The following is a 17,953-nucleotide window of genomic DNA, read 5'->3' as shown; positions in this document are numbered from 1 at the left end:
CAGCCACCTAAGAGTGTCCCAGCAATGTCCTAGTAACCACCCTGAACACACTAGCAACCACCTGAGAGTCCCCTAATAACATCCTGGCAACTAACTAGCAATACTCTACCAACAGCTAAGCAACCACCCACAATTTCTTCAGAAAAAGTAAAATTGTAGAGTAGCTGTGCAGTAATGTTTAGTCAGTCAGGTGGGCCAGCGGTCACCTGACACTCTGCTCATTAGAGAAGAATAAAAGAGTGACGCTATAAAGAGACAGCAGAAAGAAGATTACACAGCGCTCTGACACATCAAGCGCAGAAAAGAGTGGCTGAAAATGGAACCCATTCAAATAGCGCAACTTCCCTGAGGGACATGAAGGAGTGTCACACTCAAGAGAGAGAGAGTGAGAGAGAGAGCCGTGCTGAGCACAGTGTGTGTTGTGTGTGTGTGAGGTCATTAAGGTCCTCGAGATACATCTGTCTCTGACTCTCTCACACGGTTACAGATGCACAAACTGCATGCATTTGCGTTAAGTCTTTGTCTGATTAAATGTGACCGATATCTGTGGCACCACCTCTAGCACCAAACTGATTTGCAAAAATAACTAGAATCTTCCATTTTCTGAGGAAAATGTGAACATTGTTTAACTTTGTCCATGCAATACATGATTAATTTTATAAACCGATGTCAAAAAAAATAAAATAATAATAACCTTGTGTCACTTTGTTACTGGGGTGTTCTGGGTGGTTATTAGGTGGTGATTTACTGATTCCAGAGCCCAACTCCAAGTCTATATGATATTCTGGTCTCTAGATAGGTGTTTTTGCACAGATAAAGCATTTTTTTTTTTTTTGGTGCGATGCATTTTGCCTGTCATGTTTCACCTACTGTGGCGGAGACGAAGGGCATTAACATTCAAAAGTCTTTATTTCATCAAACAAGGAACATACAGGCAGGAACTCACACGTAGGACGAGGGTTGACGTACAATTCCGGACAAAGGGAAACTCAGAAACACAGGGTTATTATAATCAGAACGAAACAAGGAAATCAATGGGACACAGCTGGAATCAAATCAAACTAAATGGGCACAGGAACAGGAAAATAACCAAATATGAGCATAAAGACACAAGAGGGAAAACTAGGAGTACATAGGGAGGAATACAACAACAAAATGGGAACACAAGTAGGGAGGAATACAACAACAAAATGGGAACACAAGTCTGACATTACTCACCCCTCCCAGAAGGCGCGTCCTCATGCCTCACAACATCCAACGGGGAGGGGGGGTGGGCGCCTAACGGGGGGTGAGCGTTGTCCGTTCCGGGACCCCTGGCAAATCTGGCAGTTCAGGGCGCAATGGCGGAGCAGGCAGCGTGGGGTGCCATGGTGGAGCAGGCAGCGCAGGGAGCCATGGTGGAGCAGGCAGTCCAGGAGGCCATGGCGGAGTAGGGAACTCAGGGGGCCATGGCGGATCAGACAGTTCAGGAGGCCATGGCGGATCAGACAGTTCAGGAGGCCATGGCGGAGCAGTCTCTGAGGCCATGGCCCCAGCCTCTATGGCTGGAGCCCTATAACCTCCCCCCAAAAAATATTTGGGGAAAATAATGGGTTCCGAGGCCCTTCGTGGGCTAGACATAGGGATCGCAACCCTCTCGGGGCCTAATTCAGAAACAGGAGCCCTTCTTGGGCTAAATTCAGGAACAGTAGCCTGTGGGCTGAACTCAGGAACTGTAGCCCTCCGTGGGCTAGACTCAGGAACTGGAGCCCTCTCTGGGCTGGATGCGGGGACTGGAGCCCTATATTGACGCTGGTCTGGGGCTAGAGCCATCTCTCGACTCTGGTCAGGGGATAGAGCTGATACTGGAGTGAACTCAGAGGTTGGAGTTGACACTGGAGCGAGCTCTGTGGCTGGAGCCGACACTTGAGCGAGGATGAGGATCGAGAGCCATCCTTTTCACCTCATCCTCCTCTTTTGGTTACGGGTGAATAGGGCGGCCGGCGGGCTTGACAACGGCGTGGGCGAAGCATGCAGCGGTTTCCATGCAACCGGGGGAAAACAAAAGAAGACACTTTCAAAAAACGTAAAACAAAACAGGGAGAAGGAGCGTCGCTTACTACTGTCTTAGGTCCGGAATTCTGTCACGTTTCGCCTACTGTGGCAGAGACGAGGAGACGAAGGGCAGTAACATCCAAAAGTCTTTATTTCATCAAACAAGTAACATACAGGCAGGAACTCACACGTAGGACGAAGGTTGACGTACAATTCCAGACAAGGGAAACTCAGAAACACAGGTTTATTATAATCAGAACGAAACAAGGAAATCAATGGGACACAGCTGGAATCAAACTAAATGGGCACAGGAACAGGAAAATAACCAAATATGGGCATAAAAACACAAGAGGGAAAACTAGGAGTACATAGGGAGGAACACAACAACAAAACGGGAACACAAGTCTGACAATGCCAGGGTTTCCCAAACAGGGTTTGTGAGTTGATGAAAATCTGATAGATAATTGTATCAAATGTAAAATTCAAAGAAATAAATGGGGGTGCGCAATAATCATGATATAGCTTAGTGTGATTACCAAATCAAAGGCTGAGATTTAAATAAATAACTGTATAACATGAAAATAAAAGCTTGAGGATTTGAAACGTTCGCTTTTGATCATTTGGAAGTGAAAAATTTAAGACAAATATTAGAATTGTAACTTGTAATGTAAAATAAACGTATTATTACAACAGTAATATATTTCTGTGATTTGTTCTTTTTGTTAAACTATTGTTTTATTATTTTAAGCTAAAATTTTGATGATGATGATGATGATGAAGATAAAGATTATTATTATTATTATTATTATTATTACAGTTTTTCTGAATTGCTAAAACACATTTTTTGAAACCATCACTCATTTTCTCGAAACCTTAAACACAAATCCAAATACTGCAAAACCATTTCACTTGCACTCAAAATCAAACGGTGCTCTCAGATCACACACACATGAGTCAATAAAGAAAACACTACAGGGTATTCATTAGACACGACAGAGAAAAATGGAGAACACAGCATCCAGAACATTACTGAAAAAAAGTATATTGTATTGAGTAAACAATTTTGCAATTCTGTAAAAAAGTACAGTAATTGCAACTGAGTAAGGTGAATATATTGTATAGGCCTACTCTATGTACTGCAAGAATAGTATTGTGCTGAATATTGAATAGTACTGAAAGTTTGTATATATTCAGCCACTGGATACTGTAAAAATACGGCAGTCCAACTGCAAAGGCCAAAAAGGTCAAATAAAACTCTAAATGAATAGTATGATACAGTACACTCAAATACTGTAAGTTGTGCAATTGTAAAATCAGGGTCAATGAGAGATTCATTCTGTCTCAGCATCATGTCTTTTTGCTTGAGTCCGGCCTGCGGACTTTGTCCACATCACAAGCAATGTAGTCTTTTTTGGTAGACAAAGAGAAAAAACCCCAACAAACTGGTTTAAGCTAGTGAGAATTTGGTTCAGAGATTGGGGCTTAGTGTTTTAGCAATTCAGAAAAAACTGTATTATTATTATTTTTCAAGTTGATGGGGTTTGTAAAACACCAGTGAAAATGTAATGTTGGCTGAGACTTCAAAGTTCAGCTAGAACGTCAAAATAAAACTTAAATAAAAAATTTAATAAAACTAAAATGTATCTATTTAATTGAATGTCATGTGGACCATGAACATGTGAATGTGTCATTAAATGATTGAAATATTGACTTAAAACCTCAGGATGTACATCAAGAAAATATTTTTTATATTCAAGTTTGGGATCCCCTGCATTATGCACTGGTGAAATTAATTAGCATACTATTGATTTAAATACTTAAATTTATGCAATTTATACTTATATCCAGAATGTTAATTTGTAGCAGAATAAAAACTGATTCCGTCTGCCATTGTTCTCCCAAACAGATCCAAACTCACTGACCTGTTGGCTGCTTAAACAAACAGATCAATGTTTTGAAAGCATCTTCAAGAAGTCAAACCAAATGACTTACAGTGAACATCAAACTGGCCCAGGAGGAAATATTTAACATCCAGAACCATGACACCCAGCCGTTTTAATGACTACATGATGTGTTTGAGTTTGATCTGGCAGCTTAAGATGAACATGAGTGAAGTTTAAACAAGGAATGAATTATGAGTCCATCCATATGGAGAATATGTGGGACTGATGAACACACACTCTTACAGAGAAGGAATAATATGCAATCTTTGTCTATCCTTTCATCCTACTGTACTGTAGATCACTTCTCATCTCTCTCTTGTACCAGCATCGGCATAGAAATAGATTTGTTTTGCTCCTCATCAGCACAAATAATGAAAGGAGCAGCTGGAATAACAACAAGAGAGGAAGACTTCAAGCCAGAGAAGTGAGACAGATGAAACAGAGCGGAAAGACAGAGATAAAGGAAGTGATGACCCTCTTTACAAATGCTTTGAAATGATGGAGCTTCTGTTGATATTTTAAACCGGGAGAAAAATGAGGAACAGGAAGCTGTGACCAGGAATTGACTAATTTCATTCCAGACAAGATGAAAACACCTATCAAGCACCCAAACCACCCTGGCAACTACAGGTGCATCTCAATAAATTAGAATGTCGTGGAAAAGTTCATTTATTTCAGTAATTCAACTCAAATTGTGAAACGTGTGTATTAAATCAATTCAATGGACACAGACTGAAGTAAGTCTTAAGTCTTTGGTTCTTTTAATTGTGATGATTTTGTCTCACATTTAACAAAAACCCACCAATTCACTATCTCAACAAATTAGAATACTTCATAAGACAATAAAAAAAACATTTTTAGTGAATTGTTGGCCTTCTGGAAAGTATGTTCATTTACTGTACATGTACTCAATACTTGGCAGGGGCTCCTTTTGTTAACATGCTTGGATACAGCACTCTGTGAACAGCCAGCTTCTTTGGCTGTTTGTGGCTTACCCTCCTTGTGAAGGGTGTCAATGATTGTCTTCTGGACAACTGTCAGATCAGCAGTCTTCCCCATGATTGTGTAGCCTAGTGAACCAAACTGAGAGACCATTTTGAAGGCTCAGGAAACCTTTGCAACTGTTTTGAGTTGATTAGGTGATTGGCATGTCACCATATGTTCATTTGTTGAGATGAATTGGTGGGTTTTTGTTAAATGTGAGCCAAAATCATCACAGTTAAAATAACCAAAGACTTAAACTACTTCAATTTGAATTTATTTAATACACAAGTTTCACAATTTGAGTTGAATTACTGAAATAAATTAACTTTTCCACGACATTCTAATTTATTGAGATGCACCTGTAAGTGGCAAAAGCACATAACAAAATTACTGAAAATTAAACGAAATTTAAAACGAAAACTGAAAATATAGACATTTTAAAAAATATAATTTTAATAATATAAAATATAAACTACAATAATATATAAACAAAATTAAAATACACTGGAAGTGACCAGCTTCTATTTACTATACATCACAAACAGTGTTAGGAAGGTTACTTTGGAAATGTAGGTAACAGATTACAAGTTACCCTATTGTAACTATTACAATTAGTTTATTAAAGTAATGTAACTGATTACATTTGATTACTTTTTGATTATTTTCTAAATGTCTATTGTTTTCAAATGTTAGTCATTTTCAAACATTTAAACCAGGCAGGGTTAACCTTACAGTAGTGCTCAACACCACAACCCCAATTTCAGGAAAAATTGGGATGTTTTGTAAAATGCAATAAAATCAAGAATCTGAGATTTGTTCATTCTCTTTAACTTGTATTTAATTTGGAAAAGATTTCTCAAATATATATATATATATATATATATTGTAAATATAAACAAATTGTGATTTTGATGGCTGCGACAAACTCCAAAAAAAAGTTGGGACAGAGGCAAAATAAAAGTGAAAAGGTTATAGAATATCCAAGTTAAACTGTATTGAAACAGTTCAGAGTAAGCTGGTGAATTGGTAATAGGTGAGGGTGTCATGTTTGGGTATAAAAGGAGCATCTCAGTCTTTGCAAGCAAAGCTGGATCATGGCTTATCAATTAGTGCCAAATTTCACGTCAGAAGTGTCAAACAAATCAAAAATCACATTTCTCAATGCAAAATCACAAAAAATTTAGAATTTTCACCAACTACCATACATAATATTGTGAAAAGATTTAGGGAATCCAGAGAAATATGTGTCTGTGTATGGCAAAACAGGAAACCTTAGTTGAATGTGAGTGAGCCGTCATGCTGCGGTGTTAAATATAACCACATGGGCTCAGAAGTACTTCGGACAATCGCTGTCACTGAACACAGTCTGCCGCTGCATCAAACTTGAACCCTGTTGATCTGTCTAGGATAAACCTATACATCAACTTTATGCAGTGATGCCGCGGGGTTCTCTGGGCCTGAGCTCATCTCAGATAGTCAAAAAAACAGTGGGAATGTGTGCTGTGATCAGATGAGTCCATATTTCATCTGGTTTCTGAGAAAAATGGACGTCGAGTTCTCAGTCCCAAAGACCAAAGGGACCATCCAGACTTTCACCAGCGACATATGCAAAAGCAAACGTCTGTCATGGTATATGAGCGCAGCAGAGCAAACGGTGACTGGCATATATGCAAAGGTATCATTGACATGGAGACATATATTGCAGTTGTACAGAGACATATACTGCCATCAAGATGATGTCTTTCATGGGAAGTCCATGGTTATTAGATCTAGACAATGGCAGGTCTCATTCTGCATGTGCTACAACAGTGTGGTTTTGTGAACACTGCTGTGTGCATTTTGTGGACACTGGTTGTGTGAATGTGCTAGACTGGCCTGTCTGCAGTCCAGATCTGTCTCCTATTGAAAGTGTATGACCAGTCATGAAAAGGAGAATCAGACAACGATGATCACAGACTGCTGAGCATCTGAAGTCTTGTATCAAGCGAGATTGGAGGAAAATTTTGCTTGCTAAACTTTAACAATTAGTATCCTCAATTCCCAGACAATTAAACAGGAAAGTTGATGTGGCAGTGGTAAACATGCCTCTGTCCTAACTTTTTTGGAGTGTGTTGCAGCCCTCAAAATCAAAATTTGTTCATATTTACAAAATAAAATTAAGTTGGCCAGCGAAAACATTGGACATTTTTTCTTTGTACTAATTAAATACATGTTAAAGAGAATGAACAAATAACATATTCTTGATTTTATGGCATTTCACAAAACGTCCTAACTTTTCTGGAATTGAGTTTGTAATTACTGTCAGACTTTCAAAATCCTTCATCACTTGAATTAAGATTATAATAATTAAATTTTAAAGCACAACCACCACAAAATCAGACTTTCTTTGAGAGCATTATGTTTCTGTGTCAGTTTCTTTTACTTATAATAAAGCACACATTAATACAACTACTGTTGCCCAAGGTGCTGTACAAAAAAAAAAGGTAAAAAATAAATAAAAGCATTAACATACAGAGGCAAATTCTAAGTAAACACAACAATTCAATAACATCCCTCAATACAGTAACTGAAAGCCAAGCAAGTTTTAACAAGTTTTAAATGCATGCAGGGGTAGGAGATTCCACAGTCTAGGTGCAACTACCGAAAAAGCCCGGTCACCCCTAAGTTTTAATCTAGAACAGTTAGAAGCAGCTGATCAGAGAACCAAAGAGATCTAGTAGATGTGTGCCGTTCAAGAAGGTCTGCAAGGTAAGGAGGTGCCAAACCATTTAATGAAGAACCATTTAATTCAGATGTTAAATACAGATTTAAAACCATAACAAGAAATAGTTTAATATCGATGATACTATTTTTGAAATCAAATATTTGCATAGCTATGACAGGAAATACTGGAACCTAAAAATGCCTTGAAAAAATAAAGCATATACATAAACCCGAATAGGAAATAAAAAAGTTATCGAATAAGCATGTGTCCTATTCTCTGTACTAAACTCCTGAAACATTGGTGTTTCGTATGCTAGAGCAGTCACTGCAATTTATGAAAGAAATCAATTAAATCTGTATGTGGGTGTGTGTGTGAAAAAAATTCCGATATAACCCCCTTTGTAATCGTTAACATTTTCATAAGTAACTGTAATTTAATTACACGTTTTTTTCTCAGTAACTGTAACTGATTACAATTACATGTATTTTGTAATTAAATTATTAATTCCGTTACATGTAACTACTGTAGCTACTCTCCAACACTGATCACAAACACACAAAAGCACAGTTTATATAAGTAGCTGGATTCTTAGGCAGCATCCTAATTAATATGGCACCCTTCATAGTACACTTCTCATGTGAAGCGCACAAGAGACACGACACAAAACTGAGTCTAATTCAATTTGACCTGCAAATCTAACTTTACAATACTCTAAGCATAAAAATACATCACAGACATACATAAATATCTGATTATAGTCCATTTTGTAATAGACTGTACTATTCTTTAGCAATACCCTTCTGTCATTTTCCTGCATCATGGCTTTTATTTAGTTTGGAGTTGGGCGTGGCTTATTCAAACCAATCTGAAAAGTGCATGGGGCGGAGCAATTATTATAAATGAGTCAGCAATTACAATCCTACAGTAAACTGCATAATTCTCCACTGGCTAAGTTTCACTCAAAATAGTGTGAATTCTCCAGGTGTAAATTTTAAGATGTTTAAAATTATAAGATGTTTTTTTTAATGGATTTCAACAATATTTTGTAACACTCTCTGTATCTGAAAACACAAAAGTGAGGAAAATACTATCTTATACTGTGATTTTTTTTCAAGATTCTCAGTTAGCTTTCATTTTTATCCTTCTTATGTTGTTTACTTCTGATGTAAAAACAATAATAATAATAATGTATATTATTTATATTTTTTATTATATAAAATAATAAACACTACCATTTATAATATTATTATTATTATTATTACTTTGATTTAATATTTTGTTGAGGGGGTAAATATACTTTCTGGCGTATCAGTGTTTTTTGTTTTTTTTTCTGGGACAGTCAAGCTCTAAAAAGGACAACAAAATTGTTCTGTCTCAGTCTCACACAAAGCTATAGTATGACTTCAGAAGACTTTGAATATAGCAAATAAAGTCGCATGAACTACTGTTATGGTACTTTTTGGAATGTAAAAACTGTATGGTCACTGTATGATTTCAATGTATGAAGAAAAAATCTGAATAAACATTCTTCAATTTCTTCTTTTGTGCTGCAAGGAAGATAGCCGACAGCTTCAGAAGGACATAAAGGTGAGCAAATGATGACAGAATCTTCATATTTGTGTGAACCCAGAAAATGCTTTTGGAAAATACTGTAGCTTCAGTCGTGTTGAAGTCAAGTCTCATCTGGAGATTGACGTGGAGATTAATGAAGATCTGATTCTGCCTGCAGTATCATTACCACTGGAGCGGATCGGATGATGCCACAGACAGCTTGTCTGGAATATTTTGGCAGGTTATTATTGTTTTCACCTCAGGCTACAGGCAGTGTCTTGAGACCAGAACCGACACTACAAACACTTTTCTCATGACTCTGTTTCTTTCAACTTTGCACACACTTCCAGGCAATTATCAGCTAAATATCAATATAATAAATAAGTAACAGCAAGCTATCAGACATCAATATTTAAAGTCTTATTGGAGTGATTCAGGCCTGTTTTTCGCACCAACTCAACGGTTCTGGAGGAGAAGTGATAAGCGCGTGCGCATCACTGGAAAGTCTCGATCAGGAAACTATTCTAACTTCTGTCATAATACCTTCAAAATCAGATCTCTAATCTTAACAAAATTATCAGATAATAGCTACTACTATCAAATGATAAAACTTAAATTAAAAATAAAATGCACGCCACACCCGCTTATTGCTCCAACACGAGGAAACCTAGGTGCTCAGTTTTGAATTCCCAAACCTGTCCTGGAGGACCCCCTGCCCTGCACATTTTGTATGTCTACCTAATCAGACATACCCAATTGAGTTCTTGCAGTCTCTACTAACGAGCTGATGAGTGGAATCAGGTGTGTTAGATAAGGGAGACATACAAAAGGTGCAGGGCAAGGGGGCCTCCAGGACAGGTTTGGGAAGCACTGAGCTAATGAATGACCAAAAACCTCAAGACGCACCTCAAAATTATATTTTTAAAAACTTTAATAACATTGAATAGATACATTATAAATTAATAAAATATACAAGAACGATAACTGAAAGAAAAAAGAATGTATGAACAACAATGTATTCTTATTATAGCCTATGATAACTTATTGAATTAAAAACGAAATGCTTACTAGAAAGAAAAGAGCAAATTACACAATAAATAAAAAATACAACTTTTGAACTGCATTTGTTTTATATATTTTTGTAGCCTATAGCCTATGCAAGTCTAAAGTGAAAATATGCTGTTCTTTCAAATAAAGACCTCATTCGATCCTTAAAAATGACTTTCGATAGTTGATTCAGTCATACATAGCCTACTAAATTATAGTTATGACTTGAATAAAACGGTAACTGGTTGATAGGTTCTGTTACCAAATGAACACGGTTGTAGGTTACCGGACCAATTTTTGTATGACCTCATTATAAGATCTATCCATTTCTTGATTCCTGTACTGTGGAATAAGATGTTGTAAAGTCCAGAGGACTGAAGGTTGGACTCACGTGTCAAGTGGAGCGCAGCTGTGCGGGGTCTCGATCAACTCCTCCAGGTTGCGCGTCTCATGATCGGGTCTGTGTGGCGAGGGCCGCCGCTGTCCGCGGTTCTGGAGACCGTCGCGCACCGGAGACGCGGTGCAGCATCGCCCAAGACGCGCCGGCGAGCGCCCGATCAAATCCAGCGGATCGCGGGGAAACGCGTCTCTGGATCGCGTGTCGGTGCGTGGAAGTGGCGCAGATGCCCGCCGCTTTAGGGGTCTCGGCGGCTGAGGGAGACGAGTCTGACCGGCAGGAGCGGGAGAGGGGGAGGAAGAGGAGACACGGAGCCCCTCGCCTTCGTCAGACATCGGGAGAACCCGTGCTCGGCATCTGGTAAGGGAAAGGGCTTCTTGAAACTGAGACGCGCAACTTCAGCAACAAGTGGGAGCAGAGTTTTAACCTCAAAACACACCCAGTAACACACACACACACACACACACACACACACACACACACACACAAACGCCTCAAATGAGAGAGGTGTGGCTTGAAACACTTCATAGATGTGCCTGATGAACATCTACTCATCTATATGGCTTTCTTTCTTCTGTGATACACAAATGGAGATGCGACGAAGAATGTGCGAGCTGTTCTTTTCTATACAATTAAACCGAAAAAAAATATTTTCCTTGAAAGTCTTACTTTACAGTCACCAGTCACTTTTATAGCATGCAAAAGAGAGGTATTCACAATCTGAACATCTCCAAAAGTGTTTTGTCTTAGCTTAATCGAAATTAACTGGTTGTATTATGCTAAAAGAATGTTCAAATTCACTCAAAAATGAAAATTTGCTGAAAACTCACCGTCAAGCCATCCAGGATGTAGATGAGTTTGTTTGTTCATGGGAACAGATTTGGAGAAATGTAGCATTACATCACTTGCTCACCAATGGATCCTCGGCAGTGAATGGGTGCCGTCAGAATAAGAGTCCAAACAGCTGATAAAAACATCACAATAATCCAGAAGAAATTCACACGACTCCAGTCCATCAGTTAACATCTTGTGAAGCGAAAAGCTGCATGTTTATAATAAACAAATCCACCAAGACGTTTTTAACTTCAATCCATAATATAGCTTTGTCTGATGAAGAAACAAACTGATCTACATTTTGGATGGCCTGAGGGTAAGTAAACTTTCATTTTTAGGTGAACTATTTCTTTAATTTGACAGTGGAGAAGAAAGTGTCTGGTTTCTTGATGTATAATGGCTCGGCTGGGGTTATTTGCAGATTGGTCGATAATGATACTTGATGGAAAATGAAAAATAATTACACCGAATTCAGTTATTCTGCTGGTCACTGTGCTATTTTATAACCTACATTTAGGATGGTGGATTTTCAGAGGGTGTTTTGCTTTTTTTTTAAGTGCCAAAGGAAGCATTTGAAGTTGTTTCAGGCTGTTGGAGTCTGTTCCTTTCATCTCCCTGAAGTGCTGAAGTGTGTTCCATTACATTTCTCTCCATGCCAAAACTGATACTTCTCCATCCTGCGGTCTAGAGTCTGACAGCATCTCTACGAATGAGATGATTAAAGATTTGAACCCTTCAGCAAGCAAATCACCTGCTACCCAGCCAATCAGGGTTCCTCCGTGTTCTTCACCCCTCCCTGCACACCAGTATAATAAACTCCATATTCAATAAATTATAGTATAATCTGCTATACTTTATTTATCCCTACAAGTAATGACTGTTGTGATGTTTAATATAAAAATGATTTAGATTAATTTACAGCATTCAGCATAAAGTCATTTTTTTATTACAGTTATAATTACATAACTGTTGCGCTTTAAACTAGTACACTTGACTAGTATTTATTTATTTATTTATTTATTTACTTCCCTAGATGTAGTGATTAATGACTGTTGTGAGGTTTAATATAAAACAATGATTTGACTAATGTGTGTCGTCTTACTGTAAAATTGTATTATTTAAATATTATTTTTATTTTTATTTAAATTATAATCACAACTGTTGCACTTTAAACTAGTACACTTGCCTACTTTATTTATTTAATTAATTAATTAATTAATTAAACCCTAAATTCTATTGATTAATACACACACACACACACACACACACACACACACACACACAAACGCCTCAAATGAGAGAGGTGTGGCTTGAAACACTTCATAGATGTGCCTGATGAACATCTACTCATCTATATGGCTTTCTTTCTTCTGTGATACACAAATGGAGATGCGACGAAGAATGTGCGAGCTGTTCTTTTCTATACAATTAAACCGAAAAAAAATATTTTCCTTGAAAGTCTTACTTTACAGTCACCAGTCACTTTTATAGCATGCAAAAGAGAGGTATTCACAATCTGAACATCTCCAAAAGTGTTTTGTCTTAGCTTAATCGAAATTAACTGGTTGTATTATGCTAAAAGAATGTTCAAATTCACTCAAAAATGAAAATTTGCTGAAAACTCACCGTCAAGCCATCCAGGATGTAGATGAGTTTGTTTGTTCATGGGAACAGATTTGGAGAAATGTAGCATACATCCTTTGCTCACCAATGGATCCTCTGCAGTGAATGGGTGCCGTCAGAACAAGAGTTCAAACCACTGATAAAAACATCACAATTAGTAATTCACACCACTCCAGTCCATCAATTAACATCTTGTGAAGTGAAAAGATGCGTGTTTGTGAGAAACAAATCCATCATTAAGATGTTTTTACTTCAAACCGTTGCTTCTGGCCAAAATACAAAATACGATAGATCAGTGGTGTAGACTATTTTCGCTTGTAAATGGTGCTTAATCTATTTCTCTCCTTTTCACTGGAAGAAGCATTATTATGGATTATGGACTTGTATTTTAGCTAGAAGCAACAGTTTTAAGTTAAAAATGCTTTGATGGATTTATTTGAGTAGTGAAAACAGACAGCAAATATATGCATCGAATACACTCCTATTTTGTATTCTCAACCACAAAACCCACCAAGTTCGAACACTTACTCATGTAACATAAATAAAAACCAAATGGTTAACATCTGCAATTGAGTCCAAGGACTTTAATCAGGGAGAGAGACCAGAATGTGCATGTGGAAACAGGTGCTTTGGTTCAGAGATGATTTGCTTCATGGTCAAACAAAGTTCAGTGAGCGCTGAATATATAAATCAACAATGTCAGGATTATTGACCTGGAAATATCAAGGTTTGCAGAAATGCAGATCAGAACTGTGCAGTTTGATTTAAAATACAACACCATAAAATTATATTACTCAATATATATTATATTATTAAATGAAGACACATTTACTTGAGAAGCAAAATGACTTAAGGTATTACATCTTGTTTTCTGAAAAATCCAAATTAAGTGAGTTTTTACCTACAAGACAAAAAAAATATCTGCCAATGGGGTCAAACAAATAAACTTAATTAAAATGGTAATTTTTGGATCCCATTATTTGTTCTTATTTCAAGCATAAAGTCACAAAATAGATTTTTCAGAAAACAAGACTTTATATCTTATCATATATTGCTTCTCAAATAAATGTTTAGAAAATAAAAGCTTGTTTTACCCCACTGGCAGATTTTGTTGTTTCAGTAAACTTGTTTAATTTTGACACATTTTCAGAAATGAAAACGTAATACCTTAAGTAACTTTGCTTTGCAAGTATACAGTCCATATATATATATATATATATTACTGTAAAACAAGACAGAACAATACTAAGATATGTGTGTGTGTGTGTGTGTGTGTGTTTTTTTGTTGTTGTTTTTTTTATGCTGTGAAAATACTACCTAAAAACCCAACAGCTTTTGTATGCTGCTTTTTGCAAAATATAATGTTTCAAAGCAGCTTCACGGAAAATAGTGGCAATAAATAAGCAACAAAAAGGCTATAGCAAGGAAAAAACATTGTTTTGAAGACGAGGATGAAACATTGGAAAGACTGAATTAACAAAACAAATGAGAAAAAAACCCCAGAAAAAACAACTGGATGTGGCTACTGTGATTAGAAAGACAAATGTAAGAAATTAAATATTCTGAGCACAGCAAAGAAGATGATTAGGGCTTGTGATGGTAAACAGGTACTTGTGTGTGTGTGTGTGTTCACATGTTTTTTTGTGTTTTGTTCAGGATATCCGATCGCTTCAGGTCTCTTCCTGGGTCTTCTAGGAACATCCGCAAGGATTAATTGGACAAAATCACACACACTCACACAATCAGATGCACACAACACACAAACACACACACATGCAAAGCCTGAGCTCCTCCTGAGAGTGCAATCACTCGACTTCCTACTGAAATCAGGTTCCATAATGTTCCCTCTCCTCATCCATATCACTCAGAATATCCATTCCACACCGTTTCTCACTGCAATCAATATTTCAGTCTCAGGGGAGGAGTCTGTGTCAGGGGTGGAGCCTGAATGAATACTGGATATGCCCCCTGCTCCTTTTAAGGGTACATTTTATATTGATTGACAGCTGTGATGAGTTCCACATCTCAACTGCAAAAGAGAGAAAGTGCACAGGTGTGTGTGTGTGTGTGTGTGTGTGTGTGTGTGTGTGTGTGTGTGTCACTTCAATCTACATGCCATGCCACTTAGTGTGTTGCCAATCTACATTAATTTAATCTTGAGACATCCTTGACCTCTCTCTCTTTCTCTTTCTCTCTCTCTCTCTCTCTCTCTCTCTCTCTCTCACACACACACACACACACACACACACACACACACACACACACACACACACACACACTCAGACACACAGACACACTATCTGATGGCATTATAATCCCATTTAGGAGTCTGGAGCCATTAAATAAGACTCAGTGTAACTGTGCACATACACACAAAAATACACAGACATAAAGTATATAGCAAATGGACCCATTCATTTTCTCATAAACAGATACTCACATACACGTGAACGCAGGTATTCAGATTGAGTCAGAATACATGGGAAATTACTGGAAAATAATCATAATAATAATAAACATAACCAAGGAGAGAAAAGATACCATTTTCTTATAGGTCAATTTTTTAATTGATTGATTGATTTGCTTTTTTATGTATTTGCTTAGTTCTAAAGCACTGAAAACAAGATAATCGATTAAAGCTGTTTTCATGAGAACATTAGTGTAACAATCTTTTAGCAAAATATCATTTTACTGTACATGTTCCCTCCTATTGAAATTGTTTTTCTGCTCAAACATATTTAAAATGTAGCGTTAATACACATTGTAAATTATTTCAATATATTAAATATTTTAAACTGTAGAAATATACAATAAAATGTACTTCAAGGACAAATTACATTTCCAGTATAAATATATTTTAGACTTAAATGCAAACGTCTGGAAATGTGAATATATCCCCCTTTGAAAATGTTAATAGTAAAGTTTATTTATTTACATATGTTTGTCAAAGAAGTCTCTTCTGCTCACCACGGCTGTGTTTATTAGATCAAAATACAGTAAAAATTTTGAAATATTATTGTAATTTAAAATAACTGATTTCTATTTGAATATATTTTCAAATACAATCTATTTCTGTGATGCGACGCTGAATGTTCAGAATCATTACTCTTCAGTGTCACGCGATCCTTCAGAAATCATTCTAATATGCTGATTTGCTGCTCAAGAAACATTTCTGATTTTATCAATGTTGAAAACTGCTTGTGCTGCTTCATATTTTTATGGAAACTCTGATACTTTTTTTCAGGATTCTTTGATGAATAGAAAGGTCAGAAGAACAGCGTTTACTTGAAATAGAAATCTGTTGTAACATTATAAATGCCTTCACTGTCACTTTTGATCAATTTAATACATTTTTGATTAATAAAAGTTTGTTTGTTTTTTTTTACCCAAAACCTCTGAATGGTAAACGTGTATATCTCAACACCTATTGCTCAGTGAATACACTTTCATGTACTAAAGCTGAATCACATACTGAACACATGCACTATATGCTGTCTTGTACATATAGCTAAAATATTCGTACAGGTCAGAATGATCTGCAATCGGCACAATACATCCACCTCAGTACATCCCTGATAACCCAGTGCTTATTTCAGCCATTAGAACAGTGTAAAGACTGAACAGGATGATGTCTTGGATCTGCAGCTGGAACAGTGTGTGATAGAGAACAGGATTATGGGTTCACTGGTTTACATCTCAAGGAGGTTTTCACAGCCCACCGTCTCCCAGCAGCAAGTCATTCATCAATCAAATACAGCCTTTACTGTTAAACACTATATAGAAGAGTTTGCAGAGGAAAGAAGGCATAAGAGCTTCACATATGCACCGACTCTTTCTCTCTCATTATTCACACTCAGGTGTGGATGAGCTCTTCTGAGGGGTTCGGCTCTGACATGCATTATGTATAATGGCTCTCTCTTTTGGACTCCTCTATTTGCCCCGAGGACTCGACAAAGTATCCTCTCCGCTGCATTTATATTTATTCAAAATGAGCACACCTAGACGAAACTCTATGAAGGACTTTTAACAATAATGATTTCAAAGGTTTTCTGAATGCATTAAAAAAGGAAAAAAGCCTGAAAAAGCCCTTCAAGCCTGAAATTCAGACACAGAATTACATATTTACTGTTATTAGCAATTGAAAACAGCATTTTACATTAGTCATCTATGAGTAAACAGGGATAGTGAGCATAAGCAATGAGACCCAGTGAGCCCATGAGAAATACATTTTATACAATACATGCATAAAAGAAAAAGATTTTCCTTGTTTTATAGTACAAATATTTAAACATTCTTAAATTAGGTACATTAGAGACCAGAAAACCATAATATAAAAATCACCTTATTTAAAAAAAATTAAATTGTTGAAATAGTTAACAATATGATACAATTATTAATACAATTATATTACATAATAACATTTAAATGAGTCTGTCAGTGTGTTTTATTAGTTATCACAGTTGGGATGTGATACTGTCCTGTAACTCTCTGCTATTAAGATGTTTCACATTAGTTTCATGTTTGTCAGATCATCTCAATACTATTTTGCTTTCAACAGTCAGTTAATGTGGGTGAAAAGCTTATTTTCACTCTCATTTTGAGCTGTTTCTAAATGGTAATTCTCTTTAAATGTCTTTCAGATTTGGACTATAGACTCTGTACATGAAGCACATACAGTCACATGACAGTAGCAGGTCACCTGTGCATACGGAAAATTCTCACACAGTGCACTAATAGTATGAGTAGTACAGTAATGAGCTTTTCTGAACACAGCAAGTGTCTGGTTTCTCTGATAAGGAGGCCTGCGAGGACCAAACGACCCGTGACTACATCCTG

General features: G+C 36.9%; 1 protein-coding gene across 1 annotated transcript in view; it reads right to left on the bottom strand.

The window, feature by feature from the left end:
* LOC107596405 (short transient receptor potential channel 7) overlaps positions 1–10,712 on the bottom strand; it is an 82,359-nt gene extending 71,647 nt beyond the window's left edge. The window contains exon 1 of the mRNA XM_016287125.1: positions 10,655–10,712. The gene's annotated coding sequence lies outside the window, so the exon portion shown is untranslated. The remainder of the gene's footprint in view (positions 1–10,654) is intronic.
* Positions 10,713–17,953: the final 7,241 nt, after the last annotated feature.

The sequence above is a fragment of the Sinocyclocheilus grahami genome, unplaced genomic scaffold, assembly GCF_001515645.1.
Source record: "Sinocyclocheilus grahami isolate Dianchi unplaced genomic scaffold, SAMN03320097.WGS_v1.1 scaffold218.1, whole genome shotgun sequence".
In the NCBI taxonomy this organism is placed as follows: Eukaryota; Metazoa; Chordata; class Actinopteri; order Cypriniformes; family Cyprinidae; genus Sinocyclocheilus; species Sinocyclocheilus grahami.
This window is presented reverse-complemented; position numbering and strand designations above follow the sequence as displayed.